Source organism: Chiloscyllium punctatum, chromosome 48 (assembly GCF_047496795.1).
Source record: "Chiloscyllium punctatum isolate Juve2018m chromosome 48, sChiPun1.3, whole genome shotgun sequence".
In the NCBI taxonomy this organism is placed as follows: Eukaryota; Metazoa; Chordata; class Chondrichthyes; order Orectolobiformes; family Hemiscylliidae; genus Chiloscyllium; species Chiloscyllium punctatum.
In genome coordinates, this window is record NC_092786.1 from 49,159,309 (window position 1) to 49,183,723 (window position 24,415).

The following is a 24,415-nucleotide window of genomic DNA, read 5'->3' on the forward strand; positions in this document are numbered from 1 at the left end:
AGCCTGAAGATATATTGGGAGGGCATTGAGGGAATCTGTCCACCCTCCAAAACTGTAATCCTCAGTTTACATCTAATCATTCACCTTTCCAAATCCACTTGTTTTACGAATGATAGGGTAGTGTCCTAGCCAACATTGACCAGCCCATCAACACTTTGCAATAATGAGTGACAAATGAGACTATTCATTTTAAAATTTTAATTAAGATCCAAGTTTATTCTTCATATTCTTCCTCCTCTCTGTCTCCTCATTCTGCTAAAAACTGCATACATTGCATGATCACCTCAACAATCTCACCATGGAGTTCAAGACTCAAGATTGCCTCATTTTCCTTTGCCTCTCCTTTCATTTCTCTGCCCCACCTGCCTGTTTTCCCTTCCTTTCAATTATTTTCGCAGATGTTTTGTTAATGATCCTGAAGCCAGACCACAGGAGGGGACACCAGTTCAAATCCCACCATTGTATCTGGTGAAATTTAAATTCAAATAAGAAAATCTGAAATTGTAAACCAGTGTCAGTGATGATGACTATGGCATCTACCATCAATTGCCATAATAACTTATCTAGTTCATGAATGTTCTTGAGGGAAAGGAACGCACCCCCTTATCTAGTCAGGTGTACATGTGTCACCAGACCTACAGTAAGGTTGCTGACTATTAACTGCCTTCTGAAATTGCTCAAAATGCCATTCAGTTCAAAGGCAATTAGACATGAAGGACACATGTTGACTTTGCCAGCAATGCCCACACATCATCATCGAGTTGTATAGCACGGAAACAGACCCTTCAATCCAACTCTTCCATGCTGACCTGATCTAATCCTACTTGTCAGCATTTGGCCATATACCTCTAACTTTTCTTATTCATGTATCCATCCTGATGCATTTTAAATGTTGCAATTATACTAGCTTCCCCACTTTCTCTGGCAGCTCATTCCATACATGCACCACCCTCTGCATGAAAAAGCTGCCTCTCGGGTCCCTTTTAAATATTTCTCCTTTCACCTTAAGCACGTAGGAAATCATGTGTCACTAACATGATTAAGTCTTTTTAAGAAGTAACAAAGAGGATTGATGAGGTCAGAGTGGTGGATGTGGTCTATATGGACTTCAGTGAGTCATTCGATAAGGTTCCTCATGGTAGATTGGTTAGCGAGGATAGAACACATGGAATAGAGGGAGAACTAGGCGTTTGGATACAGAACTGAATCGAAGATAGAAGACAGAGGGTGGTGGTGGAGTGTTGTTTTTCAGACTGGAGATCTGTGACCAGTGTTTTGCTATAAAAATCGGTGTTAGGTCCACTGCTTTTTGTCAGTTATATAAATGATTTGGATGTGAACATAGGAGATATAGTTAGCAAGTTTGCAAATCACATCAAAATTGGAGGTATAGTTGACAGCGAAGAAGGTTACCTGAGAGTACAACAGAATCTTGATCAGGTGGGCCAATGCACTGAGGAGTGGCAGATGGAGTTTAATTTGAACATAGTGTTAAAGCAACATAGGACGAATATGTAGAGTATGGTATTACAGGCAAGTTCAAAGCAGGACTGTGATTTGTATTGATAATATACAGAACAGGAAAATTACAATGGAAAGAGCGAAAGCGAGAGAGAGAGAGAGAGAGTGATAAATGTTAGTCTTTCTCTCATTATCTCAGCATTATACTTGAAATCCTTGAAAAAGGAGCAATAATTAAGTTCTGGTATTTCTTTGCCTCTTAGTTGATCATTGATTGTAATCGTATTCCAGACTCTTTGGTTTACATGTCAGAGGTTTCATTGAGATCAATCAATTGTTGTTGTTTGGATAGATTAGTCAAGGCAATATACTTGCATTTTTCAAAGCATTTTCATGGCAAGGTGGATTCTGTGATTCTGAATCACACAGTTAATAAATTCCAAGTGTGAGTCCCTGGTTGAGCTCATCTCGTTTGAGGGGACAGGTGAAAAGGAAGACCCCAATCCAGCATATCTGAATTTTATAATTCTCTTCCTTGTTTTCAAATTCACCCCCCTCTGTCTCTGTAATCTCCTTCAGCCTGATGTCTGTACTCCTTTAATTCTGACCACTAGTTCATTTAGATTTCAATCATTCTGCATTAGTGGGCACATCTTCAACTTTTGAAGTCTTAGGCTATGGATTCCCTCTTTAAATGCTTTTGTCTCTACCTTCAAGATGCATCTTACAACCTTCTCTTTCACACAATATTTGCGCATTTTTCACAATATCTTATTGTGTAAGCTGATGTCCAACTTGTTTTGTTATAATGCCTTATAAAGCACTTTGACACATTTTACTGTGTTGAAGGTGCTATATAAATGCAAGCTGTTATTGCTGAGGAGAAACAGTTGAGCCCTGAGCCTTGTAACCAAGAGCTACTGTATAGAGAATTCAGCTGAAGTTCCCACTGCTGATTGCTATCCATTGCTGCCAAATGGCTATGAAGACATGGTACTGTTAGGCAGCTGAAGTCTGTAGAACTGTACCTCAGGAAGAAAGTGGCACTTTCATCAGTGAAATGGGGCAGGAGTAAACTGGAACTCATATATTGATTAAAAATTCACTCCTGATATTAATATCCCAAGCAGCTGGATTATGGCATTCCAGGGATGATACAGGAAGCGATCCAAAGGAGGTCAGTTGGCTGGATTCTGGTTTGCACTGCGAAGTGATGTCAACAGCACGAGTTCTTTTTCTGCACCAGCTGAGGTTACCATGAAGGGCTTCCCTGGGATGGGGTTTTCCAGATCTAGAGGGCATGGGGTTAGGTTGAGAGGGAAAAGATATAAATGGGACCTAAGGGGCAACGTTTTCATTCAGAGGGTGGTACATGTATGGAATGAGCTGCCAGATGAAGTGGTGGAGGCTAGTACAATTGCAACATTTAAAAGGCATCTGGATGGGTATATGAATAGGAAGGGTTGAGAAGGATGTGGGCTAAGTGCTGGCAAATGGGACTAGATTAGGTTGGGATTAGATTAGTGTGGAAACAGGCCCTACGGCCCAACAAGTCCACTCCGACCCGCCGAAGCGCAACCCACCCATGCCCCTACATTTACCCCTTACCCGACACTATGGGCAATTTAGCATGGCCAATTCACCTGACCTGCACATCTTTGTGACTGTGGGAGAAAACCGGAGCAAACCCACGCCGACACGGGGAGAATGTGCAAACTCCACACAGTCAGTCGCCTGAGGTGGGAATTGAACCCAGGTCTCTGGCACTGTGAGGCAGCAGTGCTAACCACTGTGCCAACCACTGTGCCACCATGCCGCCCACTATCTGGTCGGCATCGACACGTTGGACTGAAGGGTCTGTTTCCGTGCATTTCTGTGACTCTATGGCTCTCCATTCACCTAAAGTGTGGTGACCTTCAAGTTAACCCACCACCAGCCGTCTCTGTCTCTAATGAGAGAGCAAGACTATGGTGACTTTACCTCTATGTATAAAAGGAGTGAGTCAAATGTAGTCTCTCGCTACAATGGTCTCTTATCCTGGGACCCTTAAGGCAAGTGATGACACAAGCCCATCAACAAATAAACTCGATGAACCACCCCCACTTAACACACTGCTTATTTTCACGGATGCTTCTCAGGGACAGAATGCCCATCACATTCTAAATTACACCCACTGTGTTTTGAATATTAAAACACTAAATGCTGCACTATATATATTTAGAAATGATACATAATAAAATATACTTAGGAACCACCTATAAATAGGAGCAAAATTGATCTCCAACGTGAATTCTGTTTATTTGAACAGATTGACAATAAGGGCATTGACTTTAATTAATTTTTATGCATGAACGTGTCATCTTTCACTCCAATGAACTCCATCTTATTTTTTTCCTTGCCAACCAGAGACCCTGAGATTAGCATCGTGGCTACCAGAGGGAGGCAGGCTGAGGCAGCGGCCCAGAATTAATACGTGAATCCTGCAAACATCAGATAATTTATGCATCAAAGTCTAACAAATAAAGGCTAACCAACTCCCCTGACCCCAGGGGGGTGGGGGAATTAAGCTACCACCCCTGCAGCACAGAACCTCCACTCATACACTCATTAGCAATGGCTAAGCAGATGCAAGTTTAACCTCCCATTGGCTATGTTGTGTTTGACGTATAGCAGAATGACCTATGATTAGTGCCCCCTCTACAAGCAATAAATAGTTTTTTTGTGGGGCTGGCAGAGGGGAGGAAGGAAAAACGAGATGTTGGCATTTGGAGGAAAGTTACCAATAAGAAGAATTAAGTAACATGCATGTGCTGGTAGATGATAAGTTGGGAGCGAGGGGGCAGGCATGGGGAAAGTTTCATATAAGGGAAAGGTGCATGCTTATTATTCAGGGGCAGGTTGCTTTAAAATGAGGCTCTATTAACTAACTGCAAAGTTCCTCCTTCTGCTTTAACTCTTTCATCAACTCGACAAATTTAAAACAAAACATTTTGTAGATGTTCAGGGGAAGTGAGATGGAGGGAAACTCAAAAATCTAGGCAAACCTTGTTGTTGTTGCAGTAGCTTGTCCAATTGTCATCTGCTTAAAAGGCATTTTACTTGCTCGGTGTCCTTTCAATTAACTCACGATTCATTATCCCATACAGAAACATATGTAAATATTTCTTTTAATGAATGGTGTTTTTGGTATGACAGAATTTGGAAAGTTGTACCCTGGAGTTAGCTTAATATTTTGTTATCTTTCCCTTTTACCACTGCACCCATCTCACTCAAATCCACTAAACACCCCATCCCTTCACCCACCCCCTCCTCCCCTAAATAGGTAATGATTGTTCCAAGGCCATGATCATTCCAATGGTACTTGATTCACACAGTCATTCCTCATTTCTAGCCTTTGGAGTCAATGTTAAATCCCAGTGGGAAACCATAGAATGTCCATTGGTTTCTCACTTGGCAACTGGCAGCATAACGTCACGCTATTTCTAACTTCAGAGGATGTCTGAAAGTTGATTGTTGGATTCAGAAGGGCACTGCTATTCCTTACAATAGAAAGAACAACAAAAAAAAACTTTTAAGCTCGCCGTATATCTTGATCCACTCTTTTAAACAGCATGGGAAAGCAGCTTCAGCACCCAGGCCTGAGTTAAACTGGGATTTGGGTTTGATGCATATTATTAGCCTCCCAAACAGCATTGTCAAAGGGCCCCACTAGTTTTGCCTTTGCTACTTGTTTTAGGTTGCCTGAATTAATCAGACACAATAGGAGCTAGATGGCCTTCTGGTGGATATGTAACACGGAACATCTTTTAAATGTTTTGAAATCTTTTTCATGCCTCACCTTACTGCCACTAACGTTGAGCTGCCTATTCCAACGTTCTGGGAACATATCCTTAATCAGAAGACAAATATGCAATTCTTTTGACTAGGTGCCTCTGGATTGATCAGAGCAGTCATAGCTGGCCCCATTTATTATTTTGATATTGCAAGTTCTAACATTTGAGTTGACATTATTCATGCAGCACCAAAAGACATGAACATTTTAACAGTTCTGAATCACTTTTGTGACTGCTCCATTTTCTGATCAACAATTTTTTCTGTTGATGCTGAGGGTCACAGCATTTAACATTAGGAAATCTAATGTCAGCATTGAGCTACAAAGAACACGTTAACTTCAAAAAGAAACCTTTCGTGCTGTTCTGCCAAATACTCGCAGGTCAAGGATAGCATGAATTAGAGATAGAATGAAGCCCTGCTGTACTAGTTCATCAAGCACTCACAGGTCAAGTGCAGCATGAGCTACATATAGAATCGAGCTCCCTCTATGCTTTTGAATTAAGCATTCCTGGGTCAAATACAGAATGGGTTAAATTTGGAATACAATCTGCTACATTGCAACTTAGTGTACGTATCAGAATACCTCTCTAAGGAGAGTGACTTTTTTTTAATTGCCCAAGCGGTCTTTTTTTTTATTTGTTCATTGGATGTGAGTGTTGCTGGCTAGGCCAGCAATTATTGCCCATCTCTACTACCCAGACGACTGCTTAGAGTCAATATCATTGCTGTGGATCGAAATGGCCCTGAAGGACATTAGTGAAAAAAATGGGTTTTCACAACAATGGTCGCAGTAGTCTTTCTTATTCTTCAATACCAGATTTTATTGAATTCAAATTTCACCATCTGTCATTGTGAGATTCTAACCAACATCCCAGGACAATAGCCTGAGGTACTGAATTACTAGTTAATTGGCATTGCTACTAAGTCTCTCCCCTGTTTACTCTTGTATGGGATGTGAACATTATTTGTTGGCCATTCTTAGAGTCATAGAGATGTACAGCATGGAAACAGACCCTTTGGTCCAACTTATCCATGTCGAGATGTCCTAAATCCTAGTCCCATTTGCCAGCATTTGGTCCAAATCCCTCCAATCCCTTCCTATTAATATACCAATCCAGAAGCTTTTTAAATGTTGTAATTGTTACCAGCCTCCACCACCTCCTCTGCCAGTTTATTCCATAGATGCGCCACCCTCTGCACGAAAAAGTTGCCCCTTAAGTCCCTATTAAATCTTTCTCCTCTTAACTTAAAGCTATGGCTAATTGTCATTGCCACTTTCTAATGGCAGTGCTGTAGATCTGAAGTCACATGAAAGCCAGACTAGTTAAGAATTTCAGATTTCTATCTCTAAAGGACATTGATTAGATTAGATTCCCTAAAATGTGGAAACAGGCCCTTTCGTCAAACAAGTCCACACTGACCCATTTCCCTCTAACACTATGGGTAATATAGCATGGTCAATTCACCTGACCTGCACATGGAGTCATAGAGATGTACAACACATCTTTGGACTGTGGGAGGAAACCAGAGCACCCAGACGAAACCCACAGTTACACGGGGAGAATGTGCAAACTCTACATAGACAGTTACCCAAGGCTGGAATCAAGCCTAGGTCCCTAGCACTGTGAGGCAGTAGTGCTAACCACTGAGCCACCGTGCTGCTCAATTGTTAAAACACGTTTGATTCGCAGCAGTTGACAATAATTTTATGGTCACCATTACTGTGATGAGCTTTTATTTTAACTCCAGATTTAATAATTGAATTTAAATTCCATCAACCGCCATGGTGGGCTTTGAATCAGTGTCACGAGAGCATTAACCTGGGCCATTGGGTTATTAGCCCAGTGACATTATTACGATATGTCTTCGGTGAAACTGCTGAGAAATGGTACATTCAGTGCCATTGTACCATCGAGGTGATGAACTGAACCAGTTGAGACCCTTGTAACCAATATGGTATTGTTTACATCCAGCAATGTGGATATCAAGTCAAGTCTACGAGTTGGTTTATGAAATGGCTTTGTTGAAAGTAACACAGAACATCACCATAAAAACCTTTGGATATCCCTGGAAGGGTTAAAAGAAAGAATGCTTGTTTTGCGTTGAATCCACCTTGAGTATTCAGTTCAAGCATTCAGCATGCTTTGTTTCATAATTATAGGTTCTTCCATGGGCAAAGCTTATATTTTAAGGATTAATGTCTAAATAGGTGTTGGGCGCAGGCATAATGTAGAGGATGTACTCCACCCATTTAACAGGTTTCTCTCCCTCCCTTTTTACAACAAGTGAAGAAAGTTTTATGCGTTTCACTCATTAAATTGAATGTCAGACATTCATCATTCATGTTTCGATGGGGAGCAGCCTCATCAATCACAGTAAGATGCCACCAGCAAGGAGAGATGGTCCAAGGTGAATTTGACTTGTTCATTCCCAACGTGTCCAATACAAGTTCTCCACATTTGAATTATGAAATTTCAGGTTGCTGGGAAAAAAAATTGCTGTGGCCTTTTCCAGTGAGTGACTGTCAGCAGATTCTGAGAGAACAGCAGAAAAATCACTGACAGGATGACACAAGCCCTGTCAGAGCTCAGTTACAATAGTGGCTACATATTAAGTGTACTCCGTTAGCTGTGAAGCACTTTCGAACATAGGGAGGACACGAAAGGCGCTATGTAAATGCACCTTCGTCATCCCTTCCCCATGAAATCGGCCCAAGTTGCAAGGAAGGGCCAAAGTCCAGCCATTTCTGAAATCCAGCCGATCACCCCAGGAGGAAAGTGCCAACCTGTGGACTCTTGGGACTAGGCGGAGCAGTGACGCCTTACTTAGTCAAATATCCACTGGCTCTCGTTGTCCGGCCACACGTACAAAGAAAGACCATTCGGTTCGCCGTGGCAGAGGACAGTCGGAGGCTACAGACAGAACGGAAGGAGGAGGAGAGACAATGGAGGGGTCAAAGAGAACGTGGCAGTGTACGAGTTACAAAAATAAAGGAGAGCGGTGGCATCTTTAATTCTCCTCACATTTTACGAGATGCACGATCTCTCACGGCCATCGACTGCATGATAAGAAGATTACCAAAAAAAAAACAAAAATACAGTTTTTTTTCAAAAAAAGGAGTATTTTACGATTCAAAGCGTCTGGGCAGACAGTATCAGCAAATTTTAATGATGAGATGACGTCGGGAGTCAGGACATACCAAATGCATATGTCAGTATCCAGGCTGTCACAAACAATCACTCCATTCTAAGCAACCTCTCAAGCTCCGCAATTAATGCACTGTTAATGACATTCACTGGAGCTTCACTAAACGTTTGCACTGAGGAAAACAGAGAATGCACAACAAACGGTTCTTGTCAATGTCCTTTGAATCCCTCCCCCCTCCTTCACCACCACATTCACAGATTCGCTCGCTTCCGAGGCTGATTTAAATAAACTGGCTTCTAATTAAATAGTGTTTTATTCACCTCTTCCCCCCCCCACCCCAAACCTTTACTAATCAAATTCCTAGGCTGCTGAAATGTACAGGAATACTTTTACTGTGAGGGACCCCGTGAATACCGCTTTTATAATGACTGCATTAGATCTATTGTCGAAAATATGCTTTTAAAGGCAAAAATAAATACATATTCTGCTTTCTCCATAAATCTGATTGAGGTTATTGGTTCGTTCTTAACCTGTCTCTCCTTCCCTCCACTCCACGCCTTAATTTCAAATCATGTATTTAACCAGCTAACAGAAAATGTTTCCTACCCAGCTGCCTTTATTTCTCGCCATTCACTAGACTTGAAACATCAACTCTTTCTCTATCCACAGATGTTGCCAGACCTGCTGGGTATCTGCTTTTGACCTGAAAATTGCTGCTTATTTGTATCAAATTCATTTTTCACTGTCTGTTCAGTGCAATGGCAAACTCATCCCAGTGTATTAGGATCAGAAATGAGTATTTGAAAGGCCTCTGCACCATGTTAGACCATTTCAGATGGTGAAAGTAATTTTGGTGCCCCAGTTAAAGAAAGGGCAAAATCAGCCAGGATTCTTCACGTTGATGCCACCGCTCTCCTTTATTTTTGTAACTTGTACACTGTCACGTTCTCTTTGACCCCTCCATTGTCTCTCCTCCTCCTTCCGTTCTGTCTGTAGCCTCCGACTGTCCTCTGCCACGGCGAACCGAATGGTCTTTCTTTGTACGTGTGGCCGGACAACGAGAGCCAGTGGATATTTGACTAAGTAAGGCGTCACTGCTCCGCCTAGTCCCAAGAGTCCACAGGTTGGCACTTTCCTCCTGGGGTGATCGGCTGGATTTCAGAAATGGCTGGACTTTGGCCCTTCCTTGCAACAATCTTCATGTTGATGTCTGGTGGTTTGTGTGCACGCATAAATCCATGATCTGAATTTTCTCAGCCCCTGAACGATGTGGGCAATGATGAGACAATTGGGAAGACATAGAATGAATAAACAACGAGACAAGACAAACAGACCCTCTCATACTACAGCTAACACAGTACAAATGGCACTGAAAACTTTAATCCAGTTTGCTGGGTTTCTTCGATAAACCTGCCTGCTGTTCCCATGTCACCTTGGTCACTTTGATGAAGTTAATAGTCAACAGCACGGGATTCTGTACTGTCTGGGGCGGATTGGAAGCCTGGTCTCTGGAAATCTTTGACCCCTGGTGGCTGCTGAGGAGATACGCCAGCGATATACTCACCAGAACTTAATTCTAACTAGATTACCCATTGTGGTGTCAGTTTCTGAGCTAGTGGAGGGTGCAGGAGACAGTGTTGCAGATGCATCCTCTGAGGGTTGTATAACTTCTTTCTCAGAGATGAATGAGGCCATGTTTACTGGAGAGCCTGCTGTCTTCAGGGCAAAGACTGTGCAAATGCCACTGGGTGACTGCAGGAGATAAATAAAGGAATGATTTGCAAAATAGAGGTAGAACCTTGTGCTTAAGAACAACAGATTTACAGTGGAGATTTTGGTAGAGCAATGCAGCAATTGATAATGATTGTTACTTGGATTATTGAGACCATGGCATCACCAAATAGTGCCTAACTTCTCCTGCTAAGGCAAATATTCTCTTCTTGCAGTGAGTAAGAAGACCAATGTTGTGGCCCCCACCACCACCCATCTTGGCCCTTGCTTGTCCTATCATGGTTAATTTCTCCTGCAATGGGACAAGGTCAGGGATTGAGTAAGGTGAAAGTGGCTGGCACACCTGTTACTATTGGTTCAGGTGGGGGAAAAGGTGGTCAGGTGTCCCAACTGAACGAGTAGGAAGTGCAGAGGGCGGGAAGAGTTTGTAGTTTGATTAGAAGAGGTACGGGAGAGTCATTGCAGGAAGATGCTGCAATAAATACAGCAAGTGGAAGACATTGTTGGGAAATTGGGTGCAGGAGCAGAGTGATGAGCGTGAGGTACCAGAGAGAAAGTGGTGGATTTCTGAACTTTGCAAAGCACAGAAGCTTATTAGCCTTATTGTAGCATTGCTGCACATTCCTCCAGAGGGTGGGTATGTCACTGACGTCGGTGGAAACCACAGGGCAGGCTTATAGGGTCAGGTGCTGGGGTTTCTCTGGTGATCCTGTGGAAAGTGGACAGTTGTCCTGTCCACGACCCCATAAAAGAGACACTTCAGCTCCCTGTCAGTTATTTGATGTGATTTGGACTTGCCTGAACTTGCAGTATCAGAGTCAATTCTTCCAACACTGGAATTGTGACGGATCATTTTTATATTGCAGTATTTGAACTGGTACACAACTGGGCTTTAAAGGTAGCACCAGAATGGGATACAGAAGGCTCCACCAGTGAGCACTTCGCTTGTTGGTAAGCACAACAATGGCATTGTAGGGGTGTGGTGCAATGAGGTGAGCAGCAAAGATTTGTGCAAAAAAGCACTCAGAAGCTCACAGAGAGAAACCCTCCATGAAATTTCCTAAAAATTGACGCCAAGCCAAACGTTGGGCAAATTCAGGACATTGTCGCAGTATGTGCCAGATGAAAGCAGAAGCAGCTCACTTGATGCCTTACTTAACTGCTGACACAGTGTATGCTTGCTCATGAAGAATGCCTACTTAGAGGAGGCACTTGAAGATGGCTAGTACATAACATATTTCAACAATGTGCGCAGTAACACAGACAGAAAGGATTTATAAAGCAACTTGTTTGAATGTGTCAAAGTGAATTTCTTTAGATTTGCACTATTGTTACAGTTGTCCCTGACTTGAATAAGAGAAGATCTGAAAAGAGGATGATCGAAAGTATTATTTTAACAATGCAATGTATTATTTGAAATTATTTGCTACATACATTTTCTCCAGGTGAAGCTGAAAAATGTACAATGCGGGATACCATGATGTTTAAAAAGAGTAGGTGGTAAGGTGAGGAAAATCAGGCTGTTGTGAAGAGTTGAAGTGAAACTGTTCTCAAAAGTTTACAGGTTACAGAAGGAAAGGAAGAGTGGAAAGAGAGAAGTCGCAGTCTTAATACTTTGAGAAGGAACACCTGAGAGAAGGAGACAATGCAATGTGTCTTAACTTCTAACACAATAAAGGGTTTCTCAGACTACAGTGATCGGTGTGTCTGAAGTTCCTGTCCCACACTGCAGTCTGGCCATTGTAGTCATCAGTGGTGTGCAATTATTTTTTGATCTTGTTTTAAGATGCTGGTTTTCATTTTCACAGATGTGCAATGCTGTGCAAACAATGGAATTTTAAACACAATTTACACCAGGTCTTTCACATCAAATACAATTTTTGCAGTCTAATACTTGTTCCTTTGCAAGAGGATTGGCAAATGGAGTTTAATTAAGATAAATGTGAGCTGCTGCATTTTGGAAAGGCAAATCAGGGTCGGACTTGTATACTTAAAGGTAAGGTTCTGGGGATTGTTTCTGAACAAAGAGACCTTGGAGTGCAGGTTCATAGTTGAAAGTAGAGTTGTAGGGGGATAGGTTAGTGAAGAAGGAGTTTGGTATGCTTTCCTTTATTAGTCAGAGCATTGAGTATAGGAGTTGGGAGGTCATGTTGTTGCTGTTCAGGACATTGGTTAGGTCACTTCTGGAATATTGCATGCAATTCTGGTCTCCTCCCTAATGGAAGGATGTTTTGAAACTTCAAAGGATTCAGAGAAGATTAACAGGGTTGTTTCCAGGTTTGGAAGATTTGAGCAATAGGGAGAGGCTGAACAGTCTGGGGCTGTTTTCCCTGGAGCATCGGAGGCTGAGGGGTGACTTTTTAGAGGTTTATGAAATCATGAGGGGCATGGATAGGATAAATAGACAAGGTTTTTTCTCTGGGGTGGGGGAGTCCAGTACTAGAGGCATATGTTTAGGGTGAGGGGGGAAAGATATAAAAGAGACCTAAGGGGGTAGTGCTTATGTGGAATGAGCTGACAAAGGAAGTGGTGGAGTTTGGTATAATTACAACATTTAAAAGGCATCTGGATGGGTATATAAATAGGAAGGAGTTAGAGGGATATCTGTCAGCTTCAGGCAAATGGCACTAGATTAGATTGGGATATCTAGTCGGCATGGACAAATTGGACCGAAGGGCCAGTTTCTGTGCTGTACATGTCTATGACACTAGGACTAAATGTATGCCTCTTTTTCAGACAAGCCTTTTTAAATTGTTAAAATAATGGAATCACTGAAGTTATCTTATATCTATGTTTAATAATTTGCCTGGGCCCCTTTGCTGCTTATTAATTGATGAAGGCATATAAAATTTTAGATCACAGAGAAGAAATTCTAAAACAATTTGCTTCTTTAAGTATAAGATGCTATTTAAATTTAGCTTGAGCAGCATCATGGCTTCTATTTCTGCTGAATGTTAAAATTAATCAAGAACAATGCAGGAAAGGAGACAGTGTCTGATTTCATTGCAGAATGGTGCACAGACAAGAAACCTGGTTATTTATGGTTTAGGCCAGTCATGTAGGACCAGCTAATGCTGGGTGGTTGAGGGGGTGGGCAGCGTGGGGATGAATGTGGCATGGGAATAGGAAGATTGAATAGTCTCCTAGAAATGGACACTGCATCCAGTGCCTGATGCTTTGAAAGAACTTTTTTTAAAAATTGTTTTGTGGTCTTTGATTTTTACAATAAACATTAGTTATTTCTGAAGGCCTCATCATCGCTTATTACTAAAGCAGCCAAAAACAAAAGGAAAGCTGCTGCAATAAAATCTCTTCTCCTAGCAACCTATCGGAACCTCCTCACCACCCAGAGATTATAAGACTATCACAAACACCATTGATGACTCAAATCGCGAATGAAAACCAAACTCTAATTTTGCCCGCGTTGCTGAGTCCTTCTCTTTTTGTTCTCTCCTGGAATACAGCCAGCAAGCCAGCATTTCCACAATGATCCACATATTACAAGAATGATTCGTTTGTTTGCCTAACTTTTCCTTTAGTTTTCTCCTTCCGTAAATAGATGCCAGATTTTTGTCTCATTATTTAACTGAAGGAACGTAATGTTGCATCTCTCTGCCTCGGGTTTACATATCTGAAATTTGCGCCAATGAAAGGTGATTGAAGGATATCATTTTCTCCTCCGCTAAGTGAGAAGCATATAATTTTATCAAGTTAAGATTGAAAGTAAGGTTCGTTTTGCAAAGTCATTCCCCCCCCAACAAACACACACACACACATATCCAGGAAATACAAAATCTATAAATTCTTCCTTCCATTTGTACTGATTTAAACCTTAGGCACCCAACAGAGAAATTTATTAAAGACACAAATTTGGCGCAGCAATTGGCACTCAGTCTCTCAGGCCTGCTCTACCATTCAATAAGATCATGGCTGATCTGATTACTCCACATTCCCACCGAATCCTGATAACCTTTCACTTCATTCCTCATCAAGAAATTATCTACCTCTATCTTAAAAGATGCTGTTTCCAGAATCTTTTGCGCAGAAAAAAATCCGAAATCGCACAGCCCCCCATTGAGAAAGAATTTGATCCCATCTCTGTCTTGAATGGGTGAACTCTTATTTTAAGCAGGGCCCCTTGTTCTGGCTACTCCCTCACTAGAAAATATCCTTTCTACATACACTGTGTCAATATTCTACAGGACTTACATGTTTCCATCAAGTCACCTGTTACTCTTGTAAACTCCATTGGATACAATCCTAGCCTCATAAAACAACCCATGTATTCCAAGTTGTGTAAATTCTCAGTATCTGTGAAATTGTGAATTTGCTTGGCCATGCCAAAAAATAAACATCAACAAATTTTAACATCCGCAGGAAAAACTTGCATATCCATGACTTTTAACCTATTTTTAACTTACTTTTAAACAGACTTGTAAATTTAATCATTTGCAGGAGTTCACAGCAACAGAACCCTTGCAGATATGGAAGAATGACTATGTTAGACCAGTAAATCTTCTCTGACCTGCTTCCCACATATTTACATCCTTTCTTAAATAAGAAGATCAATACTGTACAAGGAACTCCAAATGCAGTCTCACAAATTCAAAGAGTCATAGAGTTGTTGTGTAAGTGAAGTATAACCTCCTTACTTTTTTATTAAGTTCCCCCATGCAATAAACAATTACATTCTCTTAGCTTTCCTAAATACTTGCTGTACCTGTTATGCTAATGTTTGTGATTCATGCCCAAGAACCCCCAGATCATTCTGCAATTGCTCACTATTTTAACAATATGCTTTACTTTTATTCATCCTGCCAAAAAAAAGTTCAAATCAAGCATTTATCTTAATTCCTGCCCCCTTCCACCCAATATTTCTTCTCCTCTTCTGAGGCACAGGCCATAGTTTAGATCCCATGTGTGCAGGTCAACGTTCAGTAGCTGCTCAACCTCATGTCAATCGGCTATTTCAGATGCCACATGAACACAGCACTATTCCCACTTGGCCACACAACCATGCTTCTCTACAAAGGGGACTGAATATAGTTCAGTCGTAGAAACCTTGGCTGATTGATCTCCCCCTCTTCTCAAACTGATGCCAATGCTGTAGTACCTGAGTGATGGAGACTTTAAAATCAGTTGGTTTTCGCTGCTCGTTGGATGCTGCCTGAACTGCTGTGCTCTTCCAGCACCACTAATCCAGAACTTTAAAATCAGTGCAGATCAGAAATAAATTCTTGCTATAACATATCTTACTTATATGCTATCAACAGAACTGGGAACCTCAAATCATGTGTTGGTAAGATGTTGTGCCCTCTGTTCCACCACTAATGAAGCTGTGAGGTGCCTCACGTTGTCTGTTACACAGTACAGTTAATGCTGCTATTTTACACTTAGTGTGCCATCTGCTGAACAAGTGAGGAAAATGAAGATCATGTATTTTCAAAAGGCATTCTTTCAAATTCCTCAACAAGCAGAATTCTCTCACTATCAAATTTCAACCTGTTTCACAGTCACTATACAGGATTACTCACATTTTTTCAGTTCAAACTGGCCAAAATGATGTTTGTTTAATCTCCAACTTCTTTCCAGTTGTTTATACTATTTACATGTTATTAACACATTAGGTGCCTCTATCTGATGCCCATTAACATATCTATGTTCATACACATTGCTTGGTGCTGGTCTTTCTGGGTTTTAGGCTACCCATTAAAGAGATTTCTGCTGCTTCAACATTCCAGATGTGATGGTTACATTAATTTCTCTCTTATTTTTTCGATGCTGATTCTTTTCCAGTATTTTATGTTTCTACTTAAGTTCTTCAATATTCAGGTTTGCTTATTACCTCAAAATTGTGACTTATTCAGTGATAGCATGGGTGGTGAAAGACAACTGATTGATCATTATCATGAGTGGTGATAGAGTGAGTGGCCTAATAGGGTGAACGGTTGTGAAGTGAAACCCAATTTCTGTACTGTGCAAAAATAAAGAATTTGTATTTAGATAGAACATTTCAACATGCCAGGACATCCCATTGTATTTTAACAAAATACAAAAGGGGTGAGACTGTGGTGTATTTTGTAATGTAAACCAAAATAGCCAAATTTACTGAATGACTGTAAAATGAAGAAAGTACTAGCAAGATTCCATTTTGTTATTTTTGCTTTATGATGGATCAGAGCCATCTCAAATTACATATTGGTTAACAGATAAGTGAGCTGCAAGAAAAGGGAAATTTCACTTTGAATAGTTGATATAGTAAAGCTACATCTTAATGCTCCTTTCCTCAAACAATTGTGGTGCTATTAGATTCCCTACAGTGTGGAAACAGGCCCTTCGGGCCAACAAGTCCACACCGACCCTCCAAAGAGTAACCCACCCAGACCCGTTCACCTTCTCCCTACTAATGCACCTATCACTATGGGTAATTTAGCATGGCCAATTCACCTGACCCACACATCTTTGGACTGTGGGAGGAAACCGTAGCACCCGGAGGAAATCCACGCAGACACAGGGAGAATGTGCAAACTCCACGCAGTCACCCAAGGCTGGAATCGAACGTGAGACCCTGATGCTACGAGGCAGCAGTACCAACCACCGAGCCACTGTGCAACCCAATTAACCACTTATTTCCATAGCTGGCTGTTCTTTACCTTTTCAGGATAGATCAAGAGCTTTATTTGATAACAATTTTCATCTTTGAGTTTCACAGGTACAATTATAACAAGCAAGGCATAGCTCTTTGCTCTCTCCCCCTCCAGAGTTGCTTTACAAAGGACCATTCAATAAAACCCTGGTCCATGGTTTAGCTACTTCAAAGAATACACCAAGGATTTCCAGGTTTTAGCTCTTTCTAACCATCTTGCACAGTTCATTTGACATCCTGTCTCCTTTCCTACCAAGCAGAAAAACTGACCTCTTTCTACAAGAAATTTGCTTTATCTCTACTCAAGAATTCTCTGTGATCCTCTTTCTTACTCTCTGTCTGCATTCTCTTTGTGGTTACATTTGTCTGCTAATGGCCAGCTCTTCAGCTTGTAGCTCTCCATTTTGTCAGTAGTTTTACTTTCTGTCTGCATATCACAAGGCTCCTGTCTGAACCTCTTTCCTCTTGATACTGTTTCCAGGCCAAGAGTCATCAGGCCACGTGGACCAATAGTTCTTATTTTCCAAGATAAGGACTTTATCCCTTTACAACTGATAAAACCCCCAAAACCCCTTTTTAAAATTTACTTGTGGAACTTGGGCATTGCTGGCTGGCTAGCATTGATAGACCATCCCTATTTACCCTTGAAAAGGTGGTAGTGAGTTGCCTTCTTGAATCACTGCAGTCCACTTGCTGTGGGTTGACCCACAATGCTAGGAGGGAGGGAATTCCAGGATTTTGACCCAACAACTGTGAAGGAACAACGGTATATTTCCAAGTCAGGGTGGTGAGTGGCTTGGAGGGGAAGTTGTAAGTGGTGGTGTTCCCAAGTACCTGCTGCCTTGTCCGTCTAGATGGAAGTGGTTGTGGGTTTGGAAGGCGCTGTCTAAGGATCATTGGTGAATATCTGCAGTTTGTCTTGTAGATAATGCATGCTGTTGCTACTGAGTGCGGGTGGTGGAGGGATTGAATGTTTGCATATGTGATGCCAATCAAGCGGGTTGCTTTGTCCTGGATGGTGTCATGCTTCTTGAGTGTTGTTGGAGCTGCACCCATCCAGGCAAGTGGGGAGTATTCTATCACATTCCTGACTTGTGCCTTGTCAATGGTGTATAGAGTTTGGGGTGTCAGGTGGTAAATTATTTGCCACGGTATTCCTAGTCTCTGACCTGCTGTTGTAGCCTACTGTGTTTATGTGGTGAGTCCAGTTGAGTTTCTGGCCAATGGTAATCTCAAGGATGTTGACAGTGGGGCATTCACTGACGGTAATGCCATTGAGTGTCAAGAGGTGTGGTTTGACTGTCTCTTATTGGTGATGGTCATCGTCTGGCATTTGTGTGGCACAAATGTTATTTGCCAGTTGTTGGCCCAAGCCTGGATATTGTCCAGATCTTGTTGCATTTGAGCATGTACTGCTTCAGTATCGGAGGAGTCGCGAATGGTGCTGAACACTGTGCAATCATTGGTGAACATCCCCACTTCTGACCATATGACAGAGCAGAGGTCATTAATGAAGCAGCTGAAGACTGTTGTTCCTAGGACACTACCCTGAGGAACTCCTGCAGAGATGTCCTGAAGCTGAGATGACTGACCCTCCACAATCACAACCATCTTCCTTTGTGCCAGGTATGACTTTAACCAGTGGAGTGTTTGCCCCCAGATACCCATTGATTCCAGTTTTGCAAGGACTCCTTGATACCCTACTTGGTCAAATGTGGCCTTGATGTCAAGGGCTGTCACTCTCATTTTGCCTCTGGAATTCAGCTCGTTTGTTCATGTTTGAACCAAGGCTGTAATGAGATCAGGAGCTGAGTGACCCTGGCGAAGCCCAAACTGGCATCACTGAGCAGGTTGTTGCTGATCAGGTGCAGCTTGATAGCAATGTTGATGACCCCTTCCATCACTTTACTGATGACAGAGAGTAGACTGATTGGGCAGTAATTGGCCAGGTTGGATTTGTTCTGCTGTTTGTGTACAGGACATACCTGGACAAATTTCCACATTGTTGGGTAGATATCAGTGTTTTAGCTGTACTAGAAGAGCTTGGCAAGGGGAGTGGCAAGTTCTGGAGCACACATCTTTAGTATTATTGCTGGAATGTTCTCAGGGCCCATTGCCTTTGCAGTATCCAGTGCCGCCAGCCATTTTTTGAAATCACTTGGAGTGAATCAAATTGGCTGGGGACTGGTATCTGTGATGTTGGGAATCACTGGAGGAGCCCAAGATGGATCATTCACTTGACACTTCTGACTGAAGATTGTTGCGAATGCATCAGCCTTATCTTTTGCACTGAGCTACTGGGCCCCTCCACCATTGGGGATGGGGATATTTGTGGAGCATCCTCCTCCAGTTAGTTGTTTAATTGTCCACCACCATTTACGACTGGATGTGGAAGGACTGCAGAGCTTAGACCTGATCTATTGGCGGTGGGATCACTTTGCTCTGTCCATCAGTTGCTGATTATGCCTTTTGGCATGCAAGTAGTCCTGTCTGGTATCTTCACCAGGTTGACACATCATTTTAATGTATGCCTGATGCTGCTCCTGGCATGCCCTCCTGCACTCTCCATTGAACCAGGGTTGATCCCCTAGCTTGATGGTAACGGTTGAGTGGGGGATATGGCAGGCCATGACGTTGCTGATTGTGCAAAAGTATAGTTCTGCTGCTGTTGATGGCCCACAGCACCTCACGGATGCCCAGTCTTGAGCTGCTAGATCGGTTCAAAGTCTGTCTCATTTAGCTTGGTAATAGTGCCACACAACATGATGGAGGTAATTCTCAAAGTGAAAGCGGGACTTCATCTCCACAAGGACAGTCTGGTGGTCACTTTTACCTATGGACAGATGCTTCTGCAGCTGGCAGATTAGTAAGGATGAGGTCAAGTATTTTTTTCCTCTTGTTGGTTCCTTCACCACCTGCCACAGACCCAGTCTAGCAGTTATATCCTTTAAGTCCCAACCAGCTCGATCAGTAATGCTGCTGCCGAGCCACTCTTGGTGGTGGACATTGAAATCCCCCACCCAGAGTACATTTTGCATCCTTGCCACCCTCAGTGCTTTCTCCAAGTGTTGTTCAACATGGAGGAGTACTGATTCATCAGCCGAAGGAGGATGGTACGTGGTAACCAGTAAGACGTTTCCTTGCCCATGTATAACCTGAAGCTATGAAACGTTATGGGGTCCAGAGTCAATGTCAAGGACTCCCAGAGCAACTCCTGCCCGACTGTATACCGCTGTGCCGCCCCTTTGCTGGGTCTGTCCTGCCGGTGGAACAGGAGATAATCAGGGATGGCAATGGTGGTGTCTGGGGCATTACCTGTAAGGTATAATTCCGTTAGAATGACTATGTCAGGCTGTTGCTTGACTAGTCTGTGAGACCGCTCTCCCAATTTTGGCATTAGCCCCCAGATGTTGGTAAGGAGGACAGGACTGTTTGTGTTTTTGCTGTTTGTCTTTTCCAATTCTAAGGTCAATGCCAGGTGGTCCATCCATTTCATTTCTTTGTTGTGACTGTCTCGCGATTGACACAACTGAGTGGCTTGCTAGACCATTTCAGAGGGCAGCTGAGAGTCAGCCACATTGCTGTGGCTCTGGAGTCATATGTAGGTCAGACTAGGTAAGGATGGCAGATTTCCTTCCCTACAGGACATTAGCGAATCAGATGGGTTTTTCCGACAATTGACAATGGTTTCAAACTCTGCTAAAATAAATCGAAGATTCCACAGACATTTTAAAGGAATGCAAGTTTTCCTTACTGCACCACATTCAGGTCCAACATTATCATACTGAGCCTAACTGCATTTACTGATATTCCATTTCCCAATCAAAATTTTTATACAATAAATTGTGTAATCTCTAACCTTTGATTTATTAGGTTTTCAAAGAATACATTTAAGGGTTTTCAAAAAACAAGTCATTCTAACTTCTACGTTCTTCTTATTGCAGCCACAGGAAAGGAAGGCTACAGATGAAGGCAGAACAAGTTTGAAACTAGAATTTGGGGGAAAAAATGCTGTTTGGATTGTGGAAGACCAGCCAGAAATATCATCTGAAAACTAAACACCAGACTTGAACTTACACCTCAATTGATGTTCAGTAGAAAGATTGTTACAAAAATTTGTTTGATTGAAAATATCCATGACATTCATTAAAATATCTATTGTTGTCAACATCTATTAATGTGGTAGTCAAAGCTCATTTCAAATTGCTTTCACACTTACATCACACACAGTTCATCTCTTGTCTGGACACTTTATGTATTAAGATCATGATCCGTTGAGTAATCTCTTAATCTAGATCATTTATGCCTAAATTCAAAATTGTTGCCGTTATTTCATTTGTGTAAAATTGGCACAATAATAATAAAATTAGCAGGGTAGAAGTTCATGTTTGACTTTTTAAAAATATTCTAATGTATCGTCTGAAGCATCTCAAAGAAGAAGGCACCAAAACTTAGCAAAATGTTTCTCTTTAGGAAGAAGGAGGTTCAGAAATCTTTTTATGTCTCCGTAAAGCAATTGCAGGCTATCTAGGCTATCTTGGCTCCAACTGAAATTAGTTCGTCATGTATTCTATGAGCTGTGTGTGGCTGATTTGTGGAATTAAATAGCTTTGACCTTATACTTTTCCAAGGACTCCAGAACTGTGAAACTTTTAAAATCTCTTAACCATTCTTTCTGGCCAAAATCTGACCTTAATATAACAAAATCATTGCACGACTGAAATGTTCCTTAACGCTCAGAGCTCAGTTTTTCCTGTTCCCTTCAAACTGTGGTTTAGCTGGTAGTGCATTTTTCTCTAAGTCATAAGGTTCAAGACCCACTCCAGTGCTTGATCAAACGAAGTAAGACTGACACTTCACCTCAGTACTGGAGGAGCTCTGCACTGCCAGAGGTGCTGTCTTGGGGATGAGGTGTTAAATGAAGATTCCAAAATGCCTGTTTGGGTGGATGTTAAAGATCTCATGGCTATTTTGAAGACAAGTAGAAGAGATTGCACAATGTTAGCATCATTCGCCACTCCTCAGTTTCTGAAGCAGTCCATGTTCAAATGCAACAAGATGCGAGCAACTTGTTCATGCAGAGGGTGGTGCATGTATGGAATGAGCTGCCAGAGGAAGTGTTGGAGACTGGAACAATTTCAACATTTAAAAAGTATCTGGATGGGTACATGAAAAGGAAGGTTTTAGAGGGATATGGGCTAAATGCTGGCAAATAGGACTAGATTTGTGATGTCTGGTTGGCATAGATGAGTTGGACCGAAGGGTCTGCTGCCATGCTGTGCATTGCTATGACTTTATGACTCTATATCCTTGGAGTATGGTCAACATTTATCACTCAATGAGCACCATAGAAAACAGATTATTTGGTCATTATCACATTGCTGTTTGTGGAGTTGCTTGGACAAAATTGGCTGCTGTGTTTCTGACATTACAACAATAACTGCGCTTAACCAGCTGTAAAACGCTTTGAGTCAATGGTCATGAAAAGTGCAATATAATTGGAAGTCTCCTTCTTTTAGTTGAAACTTGATTGTGACATGCACTGGGGATCTTGACCTCTCAAAAATAAACTAGGGTTGCCTGAAAATTATAGCAAACTAACATCTGTTCTGTTCATAAAGCTAACTGTTTCAATTGTTCATTAAGTGCTTTGCCTATCCAAATGCACCCTTTGTAACTTAGTTTGGAGTTGACCTTTTCCTATTACCAGTGCTGAAGGGCACTATTATTTTTGAAGAAAACAAAACTTAGACATTTGTGAAAAATAATTCAAATTACCCTTCCTGTCAATCCTTGTCTGCTGAATTTTATTTAGTTCTGGCCATCAGTATCACTAAAATGTATTGCTATCTTTCTGTGTTCATTATAAACTGTGCATTATGAGGACAGTTTTATTTTAGGGCAAAATCTAACTGATTTTACTGAATAGCTGCCTGGATAAACTGAACATTCATCCCAGGGCCAATGGTAAAAGGGGCCAGTTCACATGCACTGTGGTTCACATTAAATAGTTTTCATTCCATTTAGTTTCACCATAACTTTAATATGGAGGAATCAGAGAAACAGCAGCAGAGTAAAATTATAAAAGTTTAAAGGGAATAGCCAGAATTCTGAATTGTCAATGGTCCAAGGGCTCAGTGGTTTGCACTGCTGCCTCACAGCACCAGGGTCTCAGATTCAAATCCAGCCTCGGGCGACTGTCTGTGTGGAGTTTACACATTTTTCCTGTGTCTGCCTGGGTTTCCTCTGGGTGCTCCGGTTTCCTCCCACAATCCAAAGACGTGCAGGTCAGGTGAATTGGCCGTGGTAAACTGCCCATAGTGTTCGGTGCATTACTCAGAGGGAAATGGGTCTGGGTGGGTTACTCTTTGGAGGGTCGGTGTGGACTGGTTGGGCCGAAAGGCTTGTTTCCACACTGTAGGGAATCTAATCTTAAAAGAAAGGTGAATATAATAGGACTTCAGGAAGTAAAAGAATAGGAGCAGACCATTCAGCTGATCAAACCTGCTTTTCAATTTTGTTAGTCTTTAATACAAACAAAAAATGTTGGATATAGCAGATCAGGTAGCACCTGTGGAGACAGAAACAGAGTTAATGTTTCAGAAATACATCTTTCATGCATGTGCAACAAAGTTCAAGACGTAGTGAGTTTTAAGAGAGTAAAGAGGAAGAGAAAGGGGCAAGCAGTGAGTAGGGAATAATAATGAGGAGATTGGCCATAAATTGGAAGAATAAATGACTAAAGGGATGATGGTGCAAGATAAAGGGAGGTGGTTTTATTCCTGGTGTTTCAAAGTCCTCAATACCCTTACTTCCTGAGCAAATATCCACCACCCTATTAATCCTTCCCTAGAAAATATCCACCATCATAGTAATACTTCTCTAATAAATATCCACCAACCTATTAATATTTCCATAGTAAATATCCACCACCCTATTAATACTCCTCTAGTAAATATTCACCACCCTTTTAATACTTCCCTAGTAAATATCCACCACCCTATTAATACTTCTCTAGTAAATATTCACCACCCTATTAATACTTCCCTAGTAAATATCCACCATCCTATTAATACTTCTCTAATAAATAACCACCATCCTATTAATATGTTTCTAGTAAATATCCACCACCCTATTAATACTTGCCAGCAAATATCCACTATTCTATTAATACTTCCCTAGTAAATATCCACCACCCTATTAATACTTCCCTAGTAAATATCCCCCACTGTATTAAAAAATCACAATTCTTTGTGCATATATGGCCTTCTGTAGTAGTGTATGCCACATTCTCATGACATTTTGTCTGAATAAATCATTTCTGTTTTTGTCTCAATCACTTTTATTTATGTTGAAAGGTAGTCTACGTATTCTTGATTGCCTCAACTAGAGGGAGATCAATTATTAGTTTCTCTCTCAATTCCCTTCAATACTTTAATTATCTCCATCAGAGCGTCTTTTACCTCCTTTGTCCCAAGAAATAAAACCCAAGTTTGCTCAATCTGTAAGTGTTGTTCATTCCAAGGTATCATTCTAAGTAATTGTAATAGGGCAATATTCAAGACCAGTGCATCCTTCCTAAGGTGGGGTCCCTAA

The 24,415-nt window shown here is 41.6% G+C and overlaps 1 long non-coding RNA gene across 1 annotated transcript in view; it reads left to right on the forward strand.

The window, feature by feature from the left end:
- Positions 1-20,993, forward strand: part of LOC140469004 (uncharacterized) — a 191,241-nt gene extending 170,248 nt beyond the window's left edge. Inside the window, exon 2 of the long non-coding RNA XR_011955918.1 lies at positions 20,764-20,993. This is a non-coding gene — a long non-coding RNA (uncharacterized lncRNA). The remainder of the gene's footprint in view (positions 1-20,763) is intronic.
- Positions 20,994-24,415: the final 3,422 nt, after the last annotated feature.